Raw genomic sequence first — 10,001 nt, 5'->3', positions numbered from 1 at the left:
GCTTTGGTGCATAAGTAACCCTATTAAAGCACGGAGATTAGTCTTTGCATGTTCCGCGTGGTCATCCGCATGTAATGTTGCATTCACATTTAAAGTGCGTGATAATATTAGCATGCGGTCGGTTTGAAGAATGCGGCGGTTTATATTCTAAGCTCAGTGTTGCCGATAAGCTCAGTGTCGACGCTGGTAGAAGTCGCGGTCGCGGCATGCTGTAGTTCCGCGTAGCCACCTATGCGCTGATGGTCGAAATCGGTAAGTGTGGTGTCTGCATGCGGCCTGAAACGGTTGACCAAGGGTATGGATACACCGCAAGGATAGGTTGAAAACTGGTGCTACCGGCCACCCGTATAAAGGAGTCAAGTGTCAATGCACTCGAAACTGATGTCGTGACCATGTGACCAGCGACCAACACGCATTAAAAGCTGCAGTGGAATGCACTGTAGTTTCTAGAGTTATTGCCGTCAAACGCTATAATAGCATATCTGGAACAAGCATGACATACACCTATATATATACAAAGGCGAAGAAAGGTGAGGAAAAAGACTGAACTCTCAAACTTCATCTGAGGCTGTGTCGAAAGATGTGCTCCTTTAAACCGCGTCGTCAAATGGTGTGCACGCAAGCACGCACGCAAGCACGCACACTTCATTTTTATCTGTCTCTCATCCTAAAACAATTATTGGATCAATGTTTGAGAGTAACGCGGCTAGATGGTAGACATCCAGCCTGTATAGAGAGCCATCGCACGGGTTTATATTACCTTCAACGCTACGTTTTCTGTTACGTTCTTGCTTCACTGAAGCGACGTTCGAGACATTTTGGCTGTTTGGTACCCCGCAGAGTGCACGATTATTGTTTCTTTAGTTGTCAGCCTACCGTGCAATGTGCACTAGCCGTCCAAATGCATTTAGTAGACGACAACCAGCGCTTCTATAATGCATAAGCCCGTCTGGACGACGTACTCGTATAATGTGCCGCTATGTGTAACAAGCTTCACGCCAGGGCAATTTTTTTAAAAGTTAATGTTTAGCATAAGTTTTTCTTACATTACATTTTTTTACAGTAAACATATTTGAGAGCTGAGAGCCGCCCGTTTTATAGTCTTCCTCACCGTTAGTCCATCCTCCGTTTGTTCTGCTCGCGTCTGCTCCCGTGAAAAAAAGAAATGACAGGTTCTCTGTCAAGTGTATTAAATCACTCAAAACACGATAACGACGCTGACTCTGCTTATAAGTTTGTGACCTTGAAGTGGATGAACGTCTGAGGACGTTCCCCTTTCAGCGGCGGTTGTTGCGATGAAGGATTTCAACCAAACAAAAGGCGCCTGAAATCTTTTTGTCCGCGTTGGGGACATACGAAAACATCGAACAGTGAACGACGTACGCGCGAATAAAAATAAAGTGGCTATTGTTCCTACTGAAAGGGCAGTTCACTCGAAGCGCATTATACCAGGACACAGAACCACGCAACGAGCGCTTTATTCGCCCACACATGTTTCTCCACAAATCCGCAAGGGGGAGGGAGTTTATGAATGATAAAGACTTCGTTCCATTGAATTGCGGGATACGAATGAGGAAACCAACCTGATTGCTCAGCGATAAGCTATAACGTAATGGCCATGAAAAGGGCATATCATTTTCAGCTAAGGATTTTGTTTCTGGACAAACCGTTCGAGCTGCGTGGTTTCCTTTGCAAGACTCCGCTACTGTGGGGCAGAGCGGGTGAACTTCTTTTCGAGACTCCATAGAATTATGGCGACCGAGTGCATCTACAACGCTTTCTGTTTGCCCTCAACTTACGGCGTCTCTTCCTATGTTATACGGGGTTTCTCTTTCTTCTTTTTTTCCAGTTCTGTGTATAAAGGTTATGCGACTACATAATTTACTTTGATTTCATCGAAAATAACAATAACGCACTGGTAGACACCGACAAGCTCAAAATTGCGTTATAGAATCTTTACCGGAATACCAGTGTGGCCAGAGTTAGCATATAGGAAAGGAGCTTAAACATCTGTGTAAACGTTCTTTGTACCACGTGACTATTCACTACCGCTTCCGCTGGCCTCTTATCTGCTGGTACGTGTGTTGTCTGCGCTATGCTGTGCGTTTTCTCTACTCTTTTCTTCCTGTTCAGTTTAACAATCAGTCGCTATCGCTGTCACAGAGTTGCCGACCATGGAATCGCGTCGATTCTGAAGTCGCTCTGGCATGTGGAAGCAGTTAAAGGAACGTGAACGAAATGATGTATATAGAGATACATGAAATGAATGTGGATGGAATTGAGTGGCTTCGTTTTTGCGAGTACTGCTTTACTTTTGTGCCCCGAAAACATCACGTGCACGCACAGACTCGTAAATTTGATCAGGCATTCCTGCTGCTTTGTCTGAGAAATGAAACAGTTCCAAGTTACCTGGGCAGTTGCTAACTTGTGCCACATCGGCGTAAGCTGAAGGAATGGCACCGTAATGGGGTGGCGATTACTGCAATTGCACGGACTTTCAAATTCGCGAAATTGAAAGGAGTAGAATCTTGCAGCCAGTACCTAATTCTATTAAATGGAATAGGAATGACATTGACCGCTAGAATCCGCAGTCTTGGTCTATATGCCCTGCACTTCCCTGCGTACCATCCGGTCTCCTGTCTTTTGTAAGACGCGAGTCCCAGTTTCATGACGAAAAAAAAAAAGATTAAACATTCGGTGATAACTTAGCACCGATAACTCCCTAAGTATACGACCTAGCATACTTACATAGTGATAATAATGACGTCTCGATATCTGCGCGTGCGTCACAGGTGCCTCCGCACTTCCTCATTTATCAAGGTGACGTTTCTATACATTAGCTTTCTTTAGCGATTTCGTGCACACTGTGAGGCGATCGCTGAGCACACCTAGAGTTTTATATTAGATACCTACAGACCGGTTGCACTCCGTCTATAATGATATAAGGAAATGCGAGACCGATAGTGGCATCGAACCTCTATCTTATCAGCACAGCAGTCCACTGCTCTAACCACACTAGACCACGACCGATCGTTTACGCATGCGTCTCTCGCGCCAAAGTTGCTCTTTGAAACTTCTGGTCCGTGCGTCACGTGCCAGTTGAGTGAGTGAGTGAGTGGGTGAGTGAGTGAGTGAGTGAGTGAGTGAGTGAGTGAGTGAGTGAGTTAGTGAGTGAGTGAGTGAGTGAGTGAGTGAGTGAGTGAGTGAGTGAGTGAGTGAGTGAGTGAGTGAGTGAGTGAGTGAGTGAGTGAATAAACTTTTATTGGGTCCAGCAAAACGAGATAAAACGCGCACCCGGCTAATCCCACGACGGGACTGACAGATCTAGCCTGCCGGCCCGATCGCGGGCGCGCTGGACGGCCAGGATTTGGTCCTCAAAGACGGGTCTTTCGCAGGAGCACGTTCCACTCTTCCTTGGTGAACTACGAGCCCAGCTACCCGCACTCCCAGAGCATATGAGGCAAAGTGGCAACCTCACCACAGGCCACGCAAGAACAATTCGGATAACTCTCGGGATATATGCTGTTAAGGGACGCCGGATTTGGGTAGGAGTTCGTTTGCAAGAGCCTGAGCGTGACCGCCTGCGACCTGCTTAGCTTGGAGTGCCAGTTTCTGACATTCTCCTCTCGTGACAGACAGCGCTCTGAGGCACTGTACTAGACTGCTCGGCCTTCGGGAGCGGCCCACATTTTTAGACTTCACTACCTTTCGGAACCGCCCACATTTTTTTCGTACGTCGATTCACCTAAATCATCGTTATTCTGGCTTCGCACGACCATGTGGAGTCACATATAAACCATCTTGAAGCCCATATCTCATTGTAAACGTGTTGTGTGCATAAAACTACATTTATTTGTCTTCTGATTTCTACTATCCAATGGTTTTCAGAACATCGCAAAAAAGAAGTGAATGTTTGGAATATGAAGAATATTTGTGCATGACGGACATTTTCTTACCAGACGTCGTATTGATTTAGCGACGCTCGTACTTTTCAAAAGTGTCGTGATTTACTTATGTGCTGAAAACTAACCAAACAAATGAATTAATTGCGAATATAAAACGCTTGACTAGTCTAGTGGAACATCGTCAGGCTAGAACGCGATAATTTATCCACACACAAAAAAAGAAAGAATAGAAGCTGCTACAATATGATAGAATCCCATGCGAACTCGTGGAAAAATTCATTCAGAGAAATTGAGAAATTCACTCAGTATTTTCCTTGGCTCTATAGTAGGTTTGTAGTCGCACTGTGTGCCTTTAGTCGGCTGTGTTGCATCATAAATAATGTGAATTAATTTTTTTTTCTTTTCGCGCTTCGTCATCGATCCAACCGGTGATCCGCTTGCATTATCAACAGGATCAGCCAGTCGTGGCTCTTGGATGGAACGAAAGGAATAGAATGGACCGAACGGAATCCTTGCATTATACCCACGCTGATGGTGTGGCCGAATAGCCCGACAACTTATGCAAGAAAGTTAATTAGTAAACAGAAAAAAATTCGTGGGTCGCGTGTTTGAGATACTAAGTCTATGAGTGCCCTGCTGGCCGTACGTTTCTTTTGTAGCTTCGAAACATGGCTCAGGCTCACGAGAGAGTTAGAGATTGGCGATGTAGAGTTTCTGGTAATTGATCTTGGCAGTAGTTAGTTGTAGCAGGAAAATAAAAAGAAAGAAGGCGCAATGAGACGAGATTGCACATGGAACAAACAGAAGGGTGATCAGGCACACAGAAGAAGATGAAAACTACACGCAACAAGAACAAATCACATAAGCAAACGATTCTGAAGGAAAATTAGGCGGTTATAGGAGACACAATGAAAAAGGAATCATGACCGTACATCTGGCATGCCGTTGTATCGGAGAAAAGTGAAAGACAAAAAACAATTACGTTCTCATATTCTCGTACATAACAACGCATAAGGTGAAGACACGCAAACTCGATTTAGAAGTAAGTGCCTCCAGCAAGCTGAAAACCGTTGACGTGCACCGCAGCGTATGCATGCTCATCCTCTAGAGTACGTCTACATCTTTCTCATGAGGCACTTTTTTTTTCCGTCCCGTGGAGGCACAATGCGAAAGAGCAAGCGTGATCAAGCGACATCGGGATCCTATGCACGAAAACAGAAATGGCACGACAAAGCGAAGTGCCCCGATGTTACGCCTCCCGTGTGTTTGTACACGGGCTGCGACGCATACAGAACTTTCGTCATTTGGAGCGTAAATAGAAGACACTAATGACGGTGCGACGACGGTCTGCTGCGCACTCATCTGCATCCCTACCCGATTCGACCGACCGATTCGCCGCGTTGATCGCAGGGAGGCACGCCTTCGCATGACGTCACGCCGAATTGCGGGCGCAGCTGCGCGAAGTTGCCATGTCGTGAACCCCAATAACACTGACACAGTTGTATATCGTTGCGTCGAATGGATAGAGCCGGAATTTTCAGTGCGTTGAATACAATGGCTTCTTTCGCCAACGCATTACTACAAATGCGTGGTAATCACTAATTAGGGAAGATTTGTTCATTAACTTTCCATTCTTTCTTTGTTTCGTTACACGTTGTTTTGTAGAGTGCATGAAATATAGGCAATACTGGTTACACCAATAAATAGTAAGTGTCTGGTGCGAGGTCTAAAATGAAACCTATAAGTATACGCGCAATGGATCACGTTTCGATGTAAATGTGGGAAACGAATTTTCATTGTACAGTTTTACAGGGCAGCATGAAGTAAATACAAAAAGAATTCGAAGTAAATGCGTTGGGCAGAAATTGCAAATCTTTTCGTTCACAAGTTCTATATGCCCATTGGCCTATCGCCCTCGCTAATGATATGTTCAACATCCCGACTGGCTGGCTTCCGCTGCTACGAACATTTCTAACGTAAGAAACGTTTTTGTAAATGCCGGCCCAGTACACTGATACAGAAAGGTTAAACTACAAAGCAAGAAAATACAAATGCATGTCAGGACATCGCCAAATAAGGGACACTTGTTACCAATTGCAGAATATAAGCTGCTTACTACTGCCGGAGAAATATCATCCACTGCACATGAATCCTGAGGCTTTTCAATATACTCGTCCTTAAAGTATGACGCAAAATAGAGTTGTGTTCTACTTTGTTTTGTCTCGCATTGCTCCGAGGAAGCATTTCGGGAGTATATACACTGGAACACCAGCGCATTTCTCTGCAAGGTCGGACCAAGAATATCGCTAAGATTCTTCTATCGTCTTCAGGAGCGCTGTTTCGTAGCGATGCCTTTTTCGATCGTATTAGTTTTCATGCTTCGTTAGTGGTCAGGGGGACGCTCCGCCCGCCTTATCGATGGGATCAGGCGGCCGTCAACGGCGAATGATAAGAGTGGCATAGAAACGAGCGAAAGGAATTCCCACAAAATCGCTGCCCAGGATTCCTACCGAGTTCATACACGCCTTGAGCAATGACCGACATCGATTCCGCTGTTGCCCACTGTCGAAAATTGCAAAAAAAAAAAACGTAATGGTGCCAGAAGGGTGTGGCAATGACCAATACACATAGAAGAACAAAATAAACTTTATTGAAAAGACTGGTCCGGCAGTTTTGGTTGTGGTGGTTTCAGCTGGCGCTTCGAAGTGCTTTTTTTTTTTGTGTGTGTGTGCGCGTGTGCGCGCGCGTGCGGGTGTGTGCGTGCGTGTTTTAAATGGGCTACCGGTGAACCCCATCCATCATTGATTATTCACTACCGCCAGTTCGCTTTGCTTGCATCAGTGCCTCCCTTGCGAAGTAATGATACCCGAAGGCAAGCGAGTGTGTTGGGCACTGCCTTTCAAATAGAAAAGAATAAAAACTGACCTGTGCAGCGCGGATTGTGTCTTTTTGTGCCAATGCAATACTAGCAGGCAGGGGTGTGCGAATATTCTAAACTTTCAAAGAACGAATAGAATAGTGTCCTATTCGATTCCGTCTTCGCATCGAATAGTCACTATATGGGCAAATGCGAGTATCCTTTGAATGCTTTTCGAACATCTCAAAACGGCAACTGCACCCAATTAAACATGACATTTGAGCAATAGTACGGTAAGTTTTCACCCCTAGCGGGTATGGTACGGACATAAAACATGGGAACTTGCGTAGTGGAGTAGGCTACATTGCTTAGGAGTGCGTACTTAACACGCTCTACAGCGATCATTCGCCCTCTCTGAAGAGTACTATACATGCGAACAAACTGTTTCTTTGCTCTTAATGCTCCATTTGTGCTTCTAATAAGCAACGGTTGATAAAGTACTATGTAATGACAGAAACTTGCTAACCTTAAGTATAGTAGGAGGTGAACATCGTTTTATATTAACTGTCATAAAGGCTTCATTCTTCGAAAGCTGTTCGAAAACTATTCGCCATTTGATTCGATTCGCTTCTGGCACTATTCGATTTCTATTCAATTTGGTCTCAAAAATCACTGTTCGCACACCTCTGCTAGCAGGAGCAAACATAAGAAAATTTGTGATAAGTGTTGATAAGTTGAACAGTAAAACTATAGCTTTTCATAATCCTTTCTTTCTTCAGTGTTGCGTGCATCGGTATATCCGTTAGAGGAACAACAATACACCTTACGACAATATGCACCTTACGGAATTGAAGGATGTTTTCGCAACTCTAGTTATTCAAGCAATTAGGAATGCCGTACGAGCTCCTTTTCCAGCAATTTGTTCATTCATTGTTTAAGTATGTCGTACAGTCACAGACTCACACTAGGCTGTGGATGTCATCATACTGCTTCATGCGTATGGCGTCCAAAATATTCTTCTACGCAGTATCTCATCCTTTTATTAGAAACATTGAGTGGCATGCGTTATTAGAGCACGATAACCATAGACCGTGCAGTGTCGGGGAAGTTGTTTTAAGGGCTGCATTTCAGCAGCGAATTGCTGTCTCTGTTTCACCTACTGCAACTGTCGGTAATAAATTGTTACAAATTCATCTCATGTAGTAAACTGGGAGCAACTAGGTCATTGTGGCATTAAAGATGAAGCTATTAAATAAATGAAGCAGAAATAGTGTTTTTCCAAAATCAAAACGACCTCTTGTATGGATGCATTAGTTCACTAAACCACCCTTTTCTATGTGTAGCATAAAGGTTATAAACAGGGATAAGGTGCCTCAAAAATTCTTGCACACATTTCGATAGGAGGACCTAGCCTTTGACGAAGATAGGCCCTCCTATCGAAACGTTATCTAGCCTCTCTGAGGTACCTTATCCCTGTTTATAACCTTTATACCACAGTGTGTTACCCCATCTGTCAACCCCATTCTTGATTTTCTTTCTTTTCGGTGAGCCTAAGTGGGTGAGCTATAGACACAAGAAAACGTCCCCAACGGTGAAAATTTCTTTAGGTTGCAGTTGGCACAGGAAGCAGGATGTATGAACCAGTATGGCGAAACTCGGTGTTTACATATGTATTGCATATACTGCGTTTCTTGGGGATTAAGGTATTTGGAAGCGGTTGAAAGAGTCAGGGGTTCGATCATGATCGGGTGGCACACATTCAAACGAAGTTTGCCCCACCTAATTTCTTATGCTTCCTGAATATCCTGGACGTTTCAATACCTCAGCTGCTGCAGCCAGTAACTATAGGTAGCTGATTTACTAAACTCGAATTGAAAACCACCTTGAGTGCCAGGCACAGACTACTATAGTATAATTCAAGGTTATTTGCGCTGCCGAGACCTCGCTTCCGTGGGCTGCTTTGACAGCGCAAGCGAAAAGCGTCAGTAATGTGACTGCTACATATGCGGACCGGTGAGATATTTCTCATTCACGGACGGAACTTGGAGAAATAAGAGAAAGCGGTACGCGCTTTCTTTATTTATTTCCACATTTCTTTGATTCTCGGCGTAAAATAAATTTGCAAGGTGCTGGAAATGCGTCCCTAAATTAACGCAAGTTTCTGGCAACTTTTTTTTATTATATGCGCACGATAAGTTATCGAATGCGCACTAACGGCGAGTTCGTAATATCAGTCTATATGCGAATCAGCGCGCAGTAAAGAAAAATAATGTCTAGGACAGTTACAGCTACGCAGCCCAACTTCAATTCGTTTGTGTGGAAAACAAATTAAGCCTCTTCAGGTGATACACTCCTTGGTATAAATTATACACGCGTATAATTTCTGCGTGTTTGTATGTATATTAACCTGTCTATAAATCCATCCGTCGCATGTTAAGCGTTTGTTTTGTGTCGTTCTAACTGCTTTTGGCTGTGCGCCGATTTGTGCCCGCTATATGAAGTTGTCTAAAATAAACCATATACCATTACGAGTGGCACATATAGGTTGTCGCACGTATAGCCATTCCCATCACAACTGCATACATTTTTCCGAGTCGACGTAGATATACGTAGCCGACAGGCTCGTCGCGGACTATTTCGGACTCGCTCATAACGTAGCGTCGAGCTGTATATCACCGCTCTGCGTACAGAGGCCGCTGTATGCCGTTCTATACTTCCGCGCCTACGCCAATAACCGCTGTAGGGCCAGCACACGTAATGTCGTGCGAGTGAAATTTCCGCAGGAAGCTGTCGACATGTGTCGGCTCGAGATTGAGACAGAAACAACAACAACAACAACAAAAGAACGCTTTCACCCAGCTACGTAAGCTATACATGGGCGATGCAGTACGTGACGTCGCTTACAAGAAATCGTTCAAAGAAAATCGAAAAAGTATAAGGACGTGCGAATATTGAAAATTTCGAACACGAATCAAAAAGTCATTGCTATTGGATTCGCATTCGATTCGCATTTGACACGAGGATCCGCTACTCGACTTCACGTAACGTAAAAACTGCACACGACGAAACGTGCATTGACAAAAGCAAGGCGTTGAAACGACAGAAACAAGCACAGGCGTTGCCATATTGCTTTCCTTGTGTACACTTTTCATTACGCAGTTTCTACCCGAAGCTGATAGGCACCTGCTGGCCCGGCGCAATCTATTATTGCATCACTATTCGGAATTGTTAAATATTCG

The 10,001-nt window shown here is 44.4% G+C and overlaps 1 protein-coding gene across 1 annotated transcript in view; it reads left to right on the top strand.

The window, feature by feature from the left end:
- ATP8A (ATPase phospholipid transporting 8A1) overlaps positions 1-10,001 on the top strand; it is a 122,335-nt gene that overhangs the window by 1,336 nt on the left and 110,998 nt on the right. The window lies entirely within an intron of this gene.

The sequence above is a fragment of the Dermacentor variabilis genome, chromosome 4 (assembly GCF_050947875.1).
Source record: "Dermacentor variabilis isolate Ectoservices chromosome 4, ASM5094787v1, whole genome shotgun sequence".
In the NCBI taxonomy this organism is placed as follows: domain Eukaryota; kingdom Metazoa; phylum Arthropoda; class Arachnida; order Ixodida; family Ixodidae; genus Dermacentor; species Dermacentor variabilis.
Note: the sequence above shows the minus strand (reverse complement) of the source record. Positions and strands in the feature narration are given on the sequence as shown.